At 41.1% G+C, this 17,979-nt stretch overlaps 1 protein-coding gene across 7 annotated transcripts in view; it reads right to left on the bottom strand.

The window, feature by feature from the left end:
* Window positions 1–17,979, bottom strand: part of LOC106611399 (dynactin subunit 1) — a 338,889-nt gene that overhangs the window by 75,063 nt on the left and 245,847 nt on the right. The gene's annotated exons all lie outside the window — the stretch shown is intronic.

Raw genomic sequence — 17,979 nt, 5'->3', positions numbered from 1 at the left:
CTAGGATCGGTCCATTCCTCTCTAGGATTGGTCCGTTTGTCTTTAAGATCAGTCCGTTTGGCTCTAGGATCGGTCCGTTTGGCTCTAGGATCGGTCCGTTTGGCTCTAGGATCGGTCCGTTTGTCTCTACGATTGGTCCGTTTGGCTCTAGGATCAGTCCGTTTGGCTCTAGGATCGGTCCGTTTGTCTTACACGATCCCGTATGTATGATATAATCTTGATGTTGTCATCATGTATATATCAAACGGGAAATGTAAGCTACCCTATCTGACTCCATGCTGTCGGGGCTATCAGTCTCATCACTCGTAGGCCACCAAGTGTTCACGGGGGGGTCGATGACATTAGCGCCGTCAGCTTGGTTTTCTGGAGGAGGAGGAGGAAGAGGAGGGCATTTTGATTACCTTACTGAGGGCATAACTGGACTGCTTGTATTCTGCCATATTCCCAGTCACCTTGCCATGGTTAAATGCGGTGGTTTGCGCTTTCAGTTTTGTGTGAATACCGCCATCTATCCACGGTTCTTGGTTTGGGTAGGTTTTAATAGTCACAGTGGGAACAACATCCCCTATACACTTCCTGATGAACTTAGTCACTATTTTAGTGTATATGTCTATGTTATTCTCAGAGAAAACCTGGAACAAGTCCCATTCCGCTTGATCAAAGCAGTCTTGAAGCATGGATTCCGATTGGTCAGACCAGCGTTGACAATACCTTAGCACAGATACTTCCTGTTTGAGTTTCTGCTTATAGGAAGCAAAATGGAGTCGTGATCTGATATGCCGAAGGGAGGGCCTTGTAGCCATCCCGGAAGGGAGAGTAACAACAAAGAGTTTTTTACTACAGCCAATGTGTTGATAGAACTTTGGTAGCGTTTTCCTCAGATCTTCTTTATTAGTTCCCAGTTATAATAAATGCAGCTTCAGGATATATAGTTTCCAGTTTGCAGAAGGTCCAGTGTAGTTCCTTGAGAGCTGTCGTGGTATCGGCTTGAGGGGGGATATACACGGCTGTGGCGATAACCGAAGATAATTATCTTGGGAGGTAATGCGGTCGGCATTTGATTGTGAGGTATTCTAGGTCGAGTGAACAAAAGGACTTGAGTTCCTGTACGTTACCAAAATCCCACCATCAATGAGTGTATGTTGCTTTTACCAAACTGACCCCCTGCAACTAGACACAGACATTTTATGAGACTCCGGTTTCCCCGAATCGAGGACAAAGAAGGCATCGCTAAGGTATGTCAAAAATTCTCTGTGCTAGGCACTACAAAATTCTCTCTGACCGCAAGGCACTACAAAGGGTACTGCGTACGGCCCAGTACATAACCAGGGCCATTCTTCCTGCCACCCAGGACCTCTATACCAGGCAGTGTCAGAGGAAGGCCCTAAAAATTGTCAAAGACTCCAGCCACCCTAGTCATAGACTGTTCTCTCTGCTACCGCATGGCAAGTCTAGGTGCAAAAGAGGCTTCTAAACAGCTTCTACCCCAAGCCATAAGACTCCTGAACAGCTAATCAAATGGCTACCCAGACTATTTGCATTGCCCCCCCCCCCTTCTACACTGCTGCTACTCTGTTATTATCTACGCATATATCACTTTAATAACTCTACCTACATGTACATATTACCTCAATTACCTCAACTAACCAGTGCCCCCGCACATTGACTCTGTACCGTAACACCCTGTATATAGCATCGCTATTGTTATTTTCCTGCTGCTCTTTAATTATTTGTTACTTTAATTTCTTACTTTTTTTAGGTATTTTCTTGTTGGTTAAGTAAGCATTTCACTGTAAGGTCTACACCTGTTGTAATCGACGCATGTGACAAATACAAATTTGATTTGATACACCAAACAGTACCTATCCTGTAACTCCCAGTAATGGATACCAAAAATATTTGGTTAAATCACATTATCTAGTGTAACAATCTGTAGCTGTGATTTTGGGCAGCTCCATGGTAAGAAATGTGACTGTTCCTGGTGTAGAAATAATGTCCTATCCCGGAGCTCCAGTAAATGACATTACTAAGCTGGTCCTGAATGGACAACGTCAGGACATGGACATTGATTCTATCAAAGTCCATGTGGGTTTTAATGACATTACTAAGCTGCTCCTGAATGACATGGACATTGATTCTATCCTAGTCCATGTGGGTTTTAATTACATTATGAAGGGCAGCTCTGAACAGTTGAAACTGGATTTTAAAGAGCTGATCGACTCTCTGCTAGACGCTAATAAAAGACCCATCACATCTGGCCTTGTGTCCTCTCTGAATCTTGGCATTGAAAGCTTTAGCAAGATTCTTTCTCTTCACAACTGGCTACGTGATCATTGCAGCTCAATGGGTGTAACTTTTGTTGACAATTTCGATACCTTTTGGAAACAAAACACGTTTTATAAGGAGGATGGAATCCACCCAAATCATTTGGGTTCCTGGATCCTTTCACAGCGTTATAAGGCTGCGTTGAGACAATGACTTATCAATGACCCAGGTCCAGCTCAGCTAATCCCTACCATTGTGTCGCTGAGTTATCATAATGCTTTAGCTAATGACATTATAACAGGGGCGTTGGTAGACACAATGTAAGTAACCTAATGTATGTCCCTCTAACTCAAATCAAATCAAATTGTATTAGTCACATGCGCCGAATACCTTACAGTTAAACTCTTACTTACGAGCCACTAACCAACAGTGCAGTTTCAAAACAATACGGATAAGAATAAGAGAGCAAAGTAACAAGTAATTAAAGAGCAGCAGTGAAAAATAACAATATACACAGGGGGTGCCGGTACAGAGTCAATGTGCGGAGGCACCGGTTAGTTGAGGTAATGTGTACATGTAGGTGGAGTTATTAAAGTGACTATGCATAGATGACAACAGAGAGTGGCAGTGGTGTGGAGAGGGGAGGGCAATGCAAATAGTCTGGGTAGCCATTTGACTAGATGTTCAGGAGTCTTATGGCTTGGGGGTAGAAGCTGTTTAGAAGCCTCTTGGACCTAGACTAAATCATTGTTGTCAGTGATCAGGCCTACCACTGTTGTGTCATCAGCTAATTGAATGATTTACATTTACATTTTAGTCATTTAGCAGACGCTCTTATCCAGAGTGACTTACAGTAGTGAATAGATACATTTCATTTTCATTTCATGCATTTCTTTTATTTAAAAAATATATAATTGTACTGGCCCCCCGTGGGAATCGAACCCACAACCCTGGCGTTGCACACACCATGCCGGCGTTGCAAACACCATGCTCTACCAACTGAGCCACAGGGAAAAGCCACAGGGAATGATGATGTTGGAGTCGTGCCTGGCCGTGCAGGGAGTGAACAGTACAGGAGGGGGCTGAGAACGCAACCCTGAGGGGCCCCTGTGTTGAGAATCAACGTGGCGGATGTGTTGTTACCTACCCTTACCACCTGGGGGCGGCCCATCAGGAAGTCCAGGATCCAGTTGCAAAGGAAGTTATTTAGTCCCAGGGTCCTTAGCTTAGTGATGAGCTTTGAGGGCACTATGGTGTTGAACGCTGAGCTGTAGTCAATGAATAGCATTCTCACATAGGTGTCCTTTTGTCCAGGTGGGAAAGGTCAGTGTGGAGTGCAATAGAGATTGCATCATCTGTGGATCTGTTGGGGCAGTATGGAGTGGGCCTAGGGTTTCTGTGATGATGGTGTTGATGTGAGCCATGACCAGCCTTTCAAAGCACTTCATGGCTACAGATGTGAGTGCTACGGGTCGGTAGTCATTTAGGCAGGTTACCTTAGTGTTCTTGGGCACAGGGATTATGGTGGTCTGCTTAAAACATGTTGGTATTACAGACTCGGACAGGGGGAGGTTGACAATGTCAGTGAAGACACTTGCTAGTTGGTTGGCGCATGCTCGCAGTACACGTCCTGGTAATCCGTCTGGCCCTGCGGCCTTGTGAATGTTGACCTGTTTAAAGGTCTTACTCACATCGGCTGCGGAGAGCGTGATCACACAGTTTTCCGGAAAAGCTGGTGCTCTCATGCATGTTTCAGTGTTATTTGCCTCGAAGCGAGCATAGAAGTAGTTTAGCTCGTCTGGTAGGCTCGTGTCACTGGGCATCTCTCGGCTGTGCTTCCCTTTGTTGTCTACAATGGTTTGCAAGCCCTGCCCCATCCGACAAGCATCAGAGCCGGTGTAGTACGACTCAATCTTAGTCCTGTATTGACGTTTTGCCTGTTTGATGGTTCGTCTGAGGGCATAGCAGGATTTCTTATAAGCTTCCGGGTTAATGTCCCGCTCCTTGAAAGCGGCAGCTCTAGCCTTTAGCTCAGTGCGGATGCTGCCTGTAAGCCATGGCTTCTGGTTGGGGTATGTACGTACGGACACTGTGGGGATGACATCATCGATGCACTTATTGATGAAGCCAAAGACAGATGTGGTGTACTCCTCAATGCCATTGGAGGAATCCCGGAACATATTCCAGTCTGTGCTAGCAAAACAGTCCTGTAGCTTAGCATCTGCTTCATCTGACTACTTTATTATTGACCGAGTCACTGGTGCTTCCTGCTTTAATTTTTGCTTGTTAGCAGGAATCAAGAGGATGGAGTTGTGGTCGGATTTGCCAAATGGAGGGCGAGGGAGAGCTTTGTATGTGTCTCTGTGTGTGGAGTATAGGTGGTCCAGAGTTCTTTTCCCTCTGGTTGCACATTTAACATGCTGATAGAAATTTGGTAAAACGGATTTAAGTTTCCCTGCATTAAAGTCCCCGGCTACTAAGAGAGCCGCCTCTGGGTGAGAATTTTCTTGTTTGCTTATGGCGGAATACAGCTCATTCAATGCTATCTTAGTGCCAACCTCTGACTGAGGTGGTATGTAAACAACTACTAAGAATACAGATGAGAACTCTCTCGGTAGGTAGTGTGGTCTACAGCTTATCATGATATTCTCTACCTCAGGCGTGCAGTAGTTTGAGACTTCCTTAGATATTGTGCATCAGCTGTTGTTTACAAAAATACACAGACCGCCGCCCCTTGTCTTACCAGACACCGCTATTCTATCCTGCCGGCACATCGTATAACCAGCCAGCTGTATGTTGAAATTGTGGTCGTTCAGCCACGACTCCGTGAAGCATAAGACGTTACAGTTTTTAATGTCCCGTTGGTAGTTTAATCTTCCACGTAACTCGTCAATTTTATTGTCCAAAGATTGCATGTTTGCGAGCAGAATTGAGGGAAGTGGGGGGTTTATTCGATCGCCTCCGAATCCTCAGAAGGAAGCCCGCTCTCCGGCATCTCTTTCTCCGCCTCCTCTTCACGCAGATCACTGGGGTTGAGGCCTGTTCACGAGGGAGCCATATATCCTCTGCCTCGGGCTCGTCAGAGTCATGAAAGAAGAAAAAGGATTCTGCTAGTCCGTGGTGAGTAATCACAGTCCTGATGTCTAGAAGTTATTTTCGGTCATAAGCGACGGTAGCGGCAACATCATGTACAAAATGAGTATAAAAATAATTTACAAACAAAGCAGATAAACGGACAAAAAAACCACAATCGGTTGGGGGCACGTAAAACGTCTGCCTTCTGCTCCGGCGCCATCGTAATAACTATCCTGAATGATCCTACAGCTATTGTATGCAGCAATCATGTGCCTATAAACCAGATTTATGGTTATGCTTTTAGCATTGAGGCGGTGTGCCTTAGTAGGAAGCTCACCCTGCACTAAATAAAATGAGAATATCTACTTCTGCTAAGCTTCCCAGTAAAGCAACGAAAACAAGCAAGCATCCCAGAAAAGTGATCAAAATAGCCCACGTTCACATATGTAGCTTAACAAGCTCAATGAAATTAATAACTTGCTAGCAACAGATGATATTCATCTCCGAAACTCACTTAGACAATACCCTTGATAATACGGTGGTAGCAATATAAGGTTAGAATATTTACAGAAAATACAGAAATGCCAATGGTGGAGGTGTTGCTGTTTATATATTCAGAATATATTCCGTTTTCAGCTGTGCTAAAATAATTGCAAAAGGGTTTTCTAATGATCAATTAGCTTTTTAAGATGATAAACTTGGAGTAGCTAACACAACGTGCCATTGCAACACAGGAGTGATGGTTGTTGATAATGGGCCTCTGTACGCCTATGTAGATATTCCATTAATAACCTGTTAGGGCTAGGGGGCAGTATTGACACGGCTGGATAAAAAACATACCCGATTTAATCTGGTTACCACTCCTACCCAGTAACTAGAATATGCATATACTTATTACATATGGATAGAAAACACCCTAAAGTTTCTAAAACTGTTTGAATGGTGTCTGTGAGTATAACAGAACTCAAATGGCAGGTCAAAACCTGAGAGATTCCTTTACAGGAAGTGGCCTGTCTGACCATTTCTTGAACTTCTTTTCCATCTCTATCTTTTACTAAGGATCTCTGCTCTAACGTGACACTTCCCACGTCTTCCATAGGCTCTCAGAGCCCGGGAAAAAACAGAATGTCGTCATTCCAGCCCCAGGCTGAAACACATTATCGCCTTTCTCAAGTGGTCGATCAAGGGACTCTGGGCTTATGCGCTTGACCCGACCGCCCCCACCTTTGTGATTTTTTCCTCTGTTTGCCGAAAAGGAGATTCCCTGTCGGAATATTATCGCTTTTCTATGAGAAAAATGGCGTAAAAATAGATTTTAAACAGCGGTTGACATGCTTCGAAGTACGGTAATGTAATATTTAGAATTTTATTGTCACGAATTGCGCCATGCGCGCGACACTTCTTTACCATTTCGGATAGTGTCTGGAACGCACGAACAAAACGCCGCTATTCGGATATAACGATGGATTATTTTGGACCAAACCAACATTTGTTATTGAAGTAGCAGTCCTGGGAGTGCATTCTGACGAAGACAATAAAAGGTAATCAAACTTTTATAATAGTAAATATGATTATGGTTAGTGCTAAACTTGCCGGGTGTCTAAATAGCGAGCCCGTGATGCCTGGCCTATGTACTTAGAATATTGCAAAATGTGCTTTCACCAAAAAGCTATTTTAAAATCGGACATATCGAGTGCATAGAGGAGGTATGTATCTATAATTCTTAAAATAATTGTTATGCTTTTTGTGAACGTTTATCGTGAGTAATTTAGTAAAATGTTAGCGAATTCCCCGGAAGTTTGCGGGGGGTATGCTAGTTCTGAACGTCACATGCTAATGTAAAAAGCTGGTTTTTGATATAAATATGAACTTGATTGAACAAAACATGCATGTATTGTATAACATAATGTCCTAGGGTTGTCATCTGATGAAGATCATCAAAGGTGAGTGCTGCATTTAGCTGTCTTCTGGGTTTTGGTGACATTATATGCTGGCTTGAAAAATGGGTGTCTGATTATTTCTGGCTTGGTACTCTGCTGACATAATCTAATGTTTTGCTTTCGTTGTAAAGCCTTTTTGAAATCGGACAGTGTGGTTAGATTAACGAGAGTCTTGTCTTTAAATGGCTGTAAAATAGTCATATGTTTGAGAAATTGAAGTAATAGGATTTTTAAGGTTTTGAAAATCGCGCCACAGGCTTAAAGTGGCTGTTGAGTAGGGGGGACGCAAGCGTCCCACCTAGCCCATAGAGGTTAAAAAAAATCAGCCGTTTCCAGCTACAATAGTCATTTACCACATTAACTTGTTATGGATAGGGGGCAGTATTTTCACGGCCGGATAAAAAACGTACCCGATTTAATCTGGTTATTACTCCTGCCCAGAAACTAGAATATGCATATAATTAGTAGCTTTGGATAGAAAACACTCCAAAGTTTCTAAAACTGTTTGAATGTTGTCTGTGAGTATAACAGAACTCAAATGGCAGGCCAAAACCTGAGAAGATTCTGTACAGGAAGTACCCTGTCTGACCATTTCTTGGCCTTATTTGTCATCTCTATCCAAAACAAAGGATCTCTGCTGTAACGTGACACTTTCTAAGGCTCCCATAGGCTCTCAGAAGGCGCCAGAACGTTGAATGATGACTCTGCAGTTACTGGCTGAAAAACAGTAGTGCATTTGGTAAGTGGTGGATCTGAGAACAATGAGACGGGCGTGCGCATGCACGTGAAGAGTCCATTTTAGATTTTGAGTCTTTGAACGGAAAGGACGTCTCCCGGTCGGAATATTATCGCTTTTTTACGAGAAAAATCACATATAAATTGATTTTAAACAGCGTTTTGACATGCTTCGAAGTACGGTAATGGAATATTTTGAATTTGTTTGTCACGATACGCGTCCGCGCGTCACCCTTCGTTACCCTTCGGATAGTGTCTTGAACGCACGAACAAAACGCCGCTGTTTGGATATAACTATGGATTATTTGGAACCAAACCAACATTTGTTGTTGAAGTAGAAGTCCTGGGAGTGCATTCTGACGAAGAACAGAAAAGGCAATCCAATTTGTCTTATAGTAAATCTGAGTTTGGTGAGTACCAAACTTGGTGGGTGTCAAATTAGCTAGCCCGTGATGGCAAGCTATCTACTCAGAATATTGCAAAATGTGCTTTCACCGAAAAGCTATTTTAAAATCGGACACCGCGATTGCATAAAGGAGTTCTGTATCTATAATTCTTAAAATAATTGTTATGTTTTTTGTGAACGTTTATCGTGAGTAATTTAGTAAATTCACCGGAAGTGTTCGGTGGGAATGCTAGTTCTGAACATCACATGCTAATGTAAAAAGCTGGTTTTTGATATAAATATGTACTTGATTGAACAAAACATGCATGTATTGTATAACATAATGTCCTAGGAGTGTCATCTGATGAAGATCATCAAAGGTTAGTGCTGCATTTAGCTGTGGTTTTGGTTTTTGTGACATTATATGCTAGCTTGAAAAATGGGTGTCTGATTATTTCTGGCTTGGTACTCTGCTGACATAATCTAATGTTTTGCTTTCGTTGTAAAGCCTTTTTGAAATCGGACAGTGTGGTTAGATAAAGGAGAGTCTTGTCTTTAACCTCTTGAGGATACCGTAGGATAGGGGGCGCCACAGCGCATTTTGAAAAAAAATCTTCCCATTTTCAACGGCCTACTAATCAAACTCAGAAGATAGGGCATGCATATACTTATTATATATGGATAGAAAACACTCTAAAGTTTCTAAAACTGTTTGAATGGTGTCTGTGAGTATAACAGAACTCAAATGGCAGTCAAAACCCCGAGACCGATTGAAACAGGAAGTGGAATTCTGAATTGTGGACTTGACTTCTCATCTTTCCTTATTAATCACACCGTTAACCATGGTTCAGTGAGCACTTCCTATTGCTTCCACTAGATGTCGCCAGTCCTTTCACAGTGGTTTGAGCCTTATAGAGTCAAAACTCTTTGAATGACACGAGTTTGAAATTGGTCACAGGGGATGGGCCATCACCATTATGACGCCGGCGGCCATGTCTGCCCCCGCCTTTGGATACGGTTTTAAAGGCCATGACATCATCCCCCTCGAATCTTATTGGCTCTCTTGGTGTTAGAGGCCCTGAAGATTTATTTTATACAACGTTTGACATGTTTGAACGAACCTACATGCGCGAGCATTGCATTTATTCTGAACTTCAGAGCTGCGCTTCGAGAGAGCCATAGGACGCGCTACCAACATCAGGTTAACCTGTTGGGTCTAGGGGGCAGCATTTGCACGTCTGGATAAAAAAAATGTACCCGATTTAATCTGGTTACTAATCCTACCCAGTAACTAGAATATGCATATACTTATTATATATGGATAGAAAACACTCTAAAGTTTCCAAAACTGTTTGAATGGTGTCTGTGAGTATAACAGAACTCATTTGGCAGGCAAAACCCTGAGACATTTTCTGACAGGAAGTGGATACCTGATGTGTTGTATTGATTTTAAACCTATCCCATTGAAAAACACAGGGGTTTAGGAATATTTTGGCACTTCCTATTGCTTCCACTAGATGTCACCAGCCTTTACAAAGTGTTTTGAGTCTTCTGGAGGGAGATCTGACCGAACAAGAGCCATGGAACGGTGATGTCCCATTAGACACCTGGCGCGCTACTTCATGTTGGGTACCCTCGTTCCAATACGTTATAAAAGGCTATGCATTCGTCCACCTTGAATATTATTCATGTTCTGGTTAAAAAGGCCCTAATGATTTATGCTATACAACGTTTGACATGTTTGAACGAACGGAAATATATTTTTTCCCCTCGTTCATGACGAGAAGTCCGGCTGGCTTACATCATGTGCTAACGAGACGGAGATTTTTGGACATAAATGATGAGCTTTTTTGAACAAAACTACATTCGTTATGGACCTGTGATACCTGGAAGTGACATCTGATGAAGAGAATCAAAGGTAATGGATTATTTACATAGTATTTTCGATTTTAGATCTCCCCAACATGACGTCTAGTCTGTATCGCAACGCGTATTTTTCTGGGCACAGTGCTCAGATTATTGCAAAGTGTGATTTCCCAGTAAGGTTATTTTTAAATCTGGCAAGTTGATTGCGTTCAAAAGATGTAAATCTATAATTCTTTAAATGACAATATAATATTTTACCAATGTTTTCTAATTTTAATTATTTAATTTGTGACGCTGACTTGACTGCCGGTTATTGGAGGGAAACGATTTCCTCAACATCAATGCCATAGTAAAACGCTGTTTTTGTATATAAATATGAACTTGATAGAACTAAAAATGCATGCATTGTCTAACATAATGTCCTAGGAGTGTCATCTGATGGAGATTGTAAAAGGTTAGTGTATCATTTTAGCTGGTTTTATGGTTTTGGTGACCCTGTCTTTGACTTGACAAAACATTACACACAACTCTTGTAAATGTACTGTCCTAACATACTCTAAATTTATGCTTTCGCCGTAAAACCTTTTTGAAATCGTAAAACGTGGTTAGATTAAGGAGATGTTTATCTTTCAAATGGTGTAACATAGTTGTATTTTTGAAAAATTTGAATTTTGACATTTATTTGGATTCAAATTTGCCGCTCTTGAAATGCACCTGCTGTTGATGGAGTGCACCACAGGTGGCACGCTAGCGTCCCACCTAGCCCCAAGAGGTTATTAACCTGTTAGGGCTAGGGGGCAGTATTGACACGGCTGGATAAAAAAACATACCCGATTTAATCTGGTTACCACTCCTACCCAGTAACTAGAATATGCATATACTTATTACATATGGATAGAAAACACCCTAAATTTTCTAAAACTGTTTGAATGGTGTCTGTGAGTATAACAGAACTCATTTGGCAGGCAAAACCCTGAGACATTTTCTGACAGGAAGTGGATACCTGATGTGTTGTATTGCCTTTAAACCTATCCCATTGAAAAAAACAGGGGCTGAGGAATATTTTGGCACTTCCTATTGCTTCCACTAGATGTCACCAGCCTTTACAAAGTGTTTTGAGTCTTCTGGAGGGAGATCTGACCGAACAAGAGCCATGGAACGATGATGTCCCATTAGACACCTGGCGCGCGAGTTCATGTTGGGTACCCTCGTTCCAATACGTTATAAAAGAGTATGCATTCGTCCACCTTGAATATTATTCATGTTCTGATTAAAAAAGGCCCTAATGATTTATGCTATACAACGTTTGACATGTTTGAACGAACGTAAATATATTTTTTCCCCTCGTTCATGACGAGAAGTCCGGCTGGCTTAGATCATGTGCTAACAAGACGGAGATTTTTGGACATAAATGATGAGCTTTTTTGAACAAAACTACATTCGTTATGGACCTGTGATACCTGGAAGTGACATCTGATGAAGAGAATCAAAGGTAATGGATTATTTACATAGTATTTTCGATTTTAGATCTCCCCAACATGACGTCTAGTCTGTATCGCAACGCGTATTTTTCTGGGCGCAGTGCTCAGATTATTGCAAAGTGTGATTTCCCAGTAAGGTTATTTTTAAATCTGGCAAGTTGATTGCGTTCAAGAGATGTAAATCTATAATTCTTTAAATGACAATATAATATTTTACCAATGTTTTCTAATTTTAATTATTTAATTTGTGACGCTGACTTGACTGCCGGTTATTGGAGGGAAACGATTTCCTCAACATCAATGCCATAGTAAAACGCTGTTTTTGGATATAAATATGAACTTGATAGAACTAAAAATGCATGCATTGTCTAACATAATGTCCTAGGAGTGTCATCTGATGGAGATTGTAAAAGGTTAGTGCATCATTTTAGCTGGTTTTATGGTTTTGGTGACCCTGTCTTTGACTTGACAAAACATTACACACAACTCTTGTAAATGTACTGTCCTAACATACTCTAAATTTATGCTTTCGCCGTAAAACCTTTTTGAAATCGTAAAACGTGGTTAGATTAAGGAGATGTTTATCTTTCAAAGGGTGTAAAATAGTTGTATGTTTGAAAAATTTGAATTTTGACATTTATTTGGATTCAAATTTGCCGCTCTTGAAATGCACCTGCTGTTGATGGAGTGCACCACGGGTGGCACGCTAGCGTCCCACCTAGCCCATAGAGGTTAACCTCTTGGCGTTCCCCTAGGATAAGGGGCGGCACAGTGCATTTTGAAAACAATTCGTGCCCATTTTAAACGGCCTCCTACTCAAACTCAGAAGCTAGGATATGCATATAATTAATACTTGTGGATAGAAAACACCCTAAAGTTTCTAAAACTGTTTGAATGGTGTCTGTGAGTATAACAGAACTCATATGGCAGTCAAAACCCCGAGACAGATGGAAACAGGAAGTAGAATTCTGAATTGCGAACTCAACTTCATCACGTTGCCTATTAATCACACCGTGAGCTATGGTTCATTGAGCACTTCCTATTGCTTCCACTAGATGTCCCCAGTCTTCACAAATTGGTTTGAGCCTTCTACTGTTAAAATTGAATGAATGAGACGCTGTGGAACGTGGTCACACGGAGAGGGCCATCACCATTATGACGCCGGCGCCCCTGGTTACCCTCCCCTTTCGAAACGTTTTGAAACACAATGCAATCGTCCCCCTCGAATCTTATTGGCTCTCTTGTTGAAAACCCCCCTGAAGATTTATGTTATACAACGTTTGACATGTTTGAACGAACCTAAATGGGGAAAAAATGCATTTTCTCGAAATGGCTGTCCAGTGGCCGACGGAAGTTTTGGAGCAGCCTTCAGACGCGCAAACAAGAACAAGCTCTTGGAACATTAAGGAGTATTTTTTTCGAACAAAAATACATTTGTTGTGGACCTGGGATTCCTGGAAGTGCTTTCTGATGAAGACAACCAAAGGTAAGGGATTATTGACAATAGTATACAAGACTAGATGTGATATGCGATTGTTCCAAGATGGCGCTGAATTGTAACATTAGCCTATTTTTCTGAGTATCGCATCCTCTTTCATCGCAAAGTATGATTACCCAGTAAAGTTAATTTTAAATCTGGCATTACAGGTGCTTTCAAGAGATATTCATCTATAAATCTTAGAATGACAATATTACATTTTTAAAATGTTTTCGAATAGTAATTTAGTAAATTGTAGCTCTGTTTCATCGGATGCATTTGATGGAAAATAGTTAGTCAACGTTACGCACCGATGTAAAATGCTGTTTTTATATATAAATATGAACTTTATCGAACAAAAGAATGCATGTATTGTGTAACATGATGTCCTAGGTGTGTCATCTGATGAAGATTGTCAAAGGTTAGTGCTGAATTTAGCTGTTTTTTGGTTATTTGTGATGCATGTGGTTGGTCGGAAAATGGCTATGTGGCTACTTTTACGATATACTCCTCTAACATAATCTAATGTTTTGCTTTTGATGTAAAGCCTTTTTGAAATCGGACAACGTGGTTCGATTCAGGAGAGGTGTATCTACAAAACGATATAATTATTATTATTTTTTTTTCAATTATTACATTTTGTTATGCTAATGGCGATATGGTTTTTCGCTGGATGTCCGTCCAGGCCGCACAGGGGTTAACAATGTCTACACTGTATTTCTGATCAATTTGATGTTATTTTAATGGACAAAAATTGTGCTTTTCTTTCAAAAACAAGGACATTTTTAAGTGACCCCAAACTTTTGAACGATAGTGTATGTGTTATGGCTTTACACCCCCTGCTATATTGTGGATAAAGAGTTACCTGTCTAACAGAACACAGAGAGTGTTCTTTAATGGAAGCCTCTCCAACATGATCCAGGTAGAATCAGGAATTCCCCAGGGCAGCTGTCTAGGCCCCTTACTTTTTTCAATATTTATTAACGACATGCCACTGGCTTTGAGTTAAGCCAGAGTGTCTATGTACGCAGATGACTCAACACTATACACGTCAGCTGCTACAACGACTGAAATGACTGCAACACTTAACCTCTTGGCGTTCCCCTAGGATAGTGCATTTTGAAAACAATTCGTGCCCATTTTAAACGGCCTCCTACTCAAACTCAGAAGCTAGGATATGCATATAATTAATACTTGTGGATAGAAAACACCCTAAAGTTTCTAAAACTGTTTGAATGGTGTCTGTGAGTATAACAGAACTCATATGGCAGTCAAAACCCCGAGACAGATGGAAACAGGAAGTAGAATTCTGAATTCCGAACTCAACTTCATCACGTTGCCTATTAATCACACCGTGAGCTATGGTTCATTGAGCACTTCCTATTGCTTCCACTAGATGTCCCCAGTCTTCACAAATTGGTTTGAGCCTTCTACTGTTAAAATTGAATGAATGAGACGCTGTGGAACGTGGTCACACGGAGAGGGCCATCACCATTATGACGCCGGCGCCCCTGGTTACCCTCCCCTTTCGAAACGTTTTGAAACACAATGCAATCGTCCCCCTCAAATCTTATTGGCTCTCTTGTTGAAAACCCCCCTGAAGATTTATGTTATACAACGTTTGACATGTTTGAACGAACCTAAATGGGGAAAAAATGCATTTTCTCTAAATGGCTGTCCAGTGGCCCGACGGAAGTTTTGGAGCAGCCTTCAGACGCGCAAACAAGAACAAGCTCTTGGAACATAAAGGAGTATTTTTTTCGAACAAAAATACATTTGTTGTGGACCTGGGATTCCTGGAAGTGCTTTCTGATGAAGACAACCAAAGGTAAGGGATTATTGACAATAGTATACAAGACTAGATGTGATATGCGATTGTTCCAAGATGGCGCTGAACTGTAACGTTAGGCTATTTTTCAGAGTATCGCATCCCCTTTCATCGCAAAGTATGATTACCCAGTAAAGTTAATTTTAAATCTGGCATTACAGGTGCTTTCAAGAGATATTCATCAATAAATCTTAGAATGACAATATTACATTTTTAAAATGTTTTCGAATAGTAATTTAGTAAATTGTAGCTCTGTTTCATCGGATGCATTTGAGGGAAAATAGTTAGTCAACGTTACGCACCGATGTAAAATGCTGTTTTTATATATAAATATGAACTTTATCGAACAAAAGAATGCATGTATTGTGTAACATGATGTCCTAGGTGTGTCATCTGATGAAGATTGTCAAAGGTTAGTGCTGCATTTAGCTGTTTTTTGGTTATTTGTAATGCATGTGGTTGGTCGGAAAATGGCTATGTGGCTACTTTTACGATATACTCCTCTAACATAATCTAATGTTTTGCTTTTGCTGTAAAGCCTTTTTGAAATCGGACAACGTGGTTCGATTCAGGAGAGGTGTATCTACAAAACGATATAAATGTTTTTTTTTTTTTTTCAATTATTACATTTTGTTATGCTAATGGCGATATGGTTTTTCGCTGGATGTCCGTCCAGGCCGCACAGGGGTTAACAATGTCTACACTGTATTTCTGATCAATTTGATGTTATTTTAATGGACAAAAATTGTGCTTTTCTTTCAAAAACAAGGACATTTTTAAGTGACCCCAAACTTTTGAACGATAGTGTATGTGTTATGGCTTTACACCCCCTGCTATATTGTGGATAAAGAGTTACCTGTCTAACAGAACACAGAGAGTGTTCTTTAATGGAAGCCTCTCCAACATGATCCAGGTAGAATCAGGAATTCCCCAGGGCAGCTGTCTAGGCCCCTTACTTTTTTCAATATTTATTAACGACATGCCACTGGCTTTGAGTAAAGCCAGTGTGTCTATGTACGCAGATGACTCAACACTATACACGTCAGCTGCTACAACGACTGAAATGACTGCAACACTTAACCTGTTAGGGCTAGGGGGCAGTATTGACACGGCTGGATAAAAAACGTACCCGATTTAATCTGGTTACTACTCCTGCCCAGTAACTAGAATATGCATATAATTATTGGCTTTGGATAGAAAACACCCTAAAGTTTCTAAAACTGTTTGAATGGTGTCTGTGAGTATAACAGAACTCATATGGCAGGCAAAAACCTGAGAAGATTTCATGCAGGAAGTGGCCTGTCTGACAAGGTGTCGTTCTTCTTGTCTCTGTTTATTGAAGAGTGAGGATCTTAGCTGTCCCGTGACACTTCCTACGGCTGCCATAGGTTCTCAGAAGGCGGCAAAACGCTGAATCGTGGCTTTGCAGGCTCTGGCTGAAACAAAGTAGCGCGTTTGGGTAGTGGCTGGTTACAGTACTGTGAGACTCAGGCTCGTGCCCCCGTCGACTGAAAGCTTTGTTTTCTTTCCTCTGTTTAGCTAAATGGACATTCCCGGTTGGAATATTATCGCTTTTTTACGAGAAAAATGGCATAAAAATTGATTTTAAACAGCGGTTGACATGCTTCGATGTACGGTAATGGAATATTTAGATTTTTTTTGTCACGAATTGCGCCATGCGCGCGACCCTGATTTACCATTTCGGATAGTGTCTGGGACGCACGAACAAAACGGCGCTATTCGGATATAACGATGGATTATTTTGGACCAAACCAACATTTGTTATTGAAGTAGCAGTCCTGGGAGTGCATTCTGACGAAGACAACAAAAGGTAATCAAACTTTTATAATAGTAAATCTGATATTGGTGAGTGCTAAACTTGCCGGGTGTCTAACTAGCTAGCCCGTGATGGCTGGGCTATGTACTTAGAATATTGCAAAATGTGCTTTCACCAAAAAGCTATTTTAAAATCGGACATATCGAGTGCATAGAGGAGTTCTGTATCTATAATTCTTAAAATAATTGTTATGCTTTTTGTGAACGTTTATCGTGAGTAATTTAGTAAATTGTTAGTGAATTCGCCGGAAGTTTGCGGGGGGTATGCTAGTTCTGAACGTCACATGCTAATGTAAAAAGCTGGTTTTTGATATAAATATGAACTTGCTTGAACAAAACATGCATGTATTGTATAACATAATGTCCTAGGGTTGTCATCTGATGAAGATCATCAAAGGTTAGTGCTGCATTTAGCTGTCTTCTGGGTTTTTGTGACATTATATGCTAGCTTGAAAAATGGGTGTCTGATTATTTCTGGCTTGGTACTCTGCTGACAAAATCTAATGTTTTGCTTTCGTTGTAAAGCCTTTTTGAAATCGGACAGTGTGGTTAGATTAACGAGAGTCTTGTCTTTAAATAGCTGTAAAATAGTCATATGTTTGAGAAATTGAAGTAATAGCATTTCAAAGGTTTTGAAAATCGCGCCACAGGATTCAACTGGCTGTTACGTAGGTGGGACGAATTCGTCCCGCCTGCCCCAGAGAGGTTAACAAAGAGCTGCAGTCAGTTTCAGAATGGGTGGCAAGGAATAAGTTAGTCCTAAATATTTAAAAACTAAATGCATTGTATTTGGGACAAACCATTCCCTAAATCCTAAACCTCAACTAAATATTGTAATAAATAATGTAGAAATTGAGCAAGTTGAGATGACTAAACTGCTTGGAGTAACCCTGGATTGTAAACTGTCATAGTCAAAACATATTGATACAACAGCAGCTAAGATGGGGCAAAGTCTGTCAGCACTATCAGCAAGGCAGGTCCTACAGGCCCTAGTTTTGTCACACCTAGACTACTGTTGAGTCGTGTGGTCAGGTGCCACAAAGAGGGACTTAGGAAAATTGCAATTGGCTCAGAACAGGGCAGCATGGTTG

The sequence above is a fragment of the Salmo salar genome, chromosome ssa09 (genome assembly GCF_905237065.1).
Source record: "Salmo salar chromosome ssa09, Ssal_v3.1, whole genome shotgun sequence".
NCBI classification, from domain to species: domain Eukaryota; kingdom Metazoa; phylum Chordata; class Actinopteri; order Salmoniformes; family Salmonidae; genus Salmo; species Salmo salar.
The sequence above is the reverse complement of the archived record's forward strand: the minus strand, read 5'-3'. Positions and strand labels throughout refer to the sequence as shown.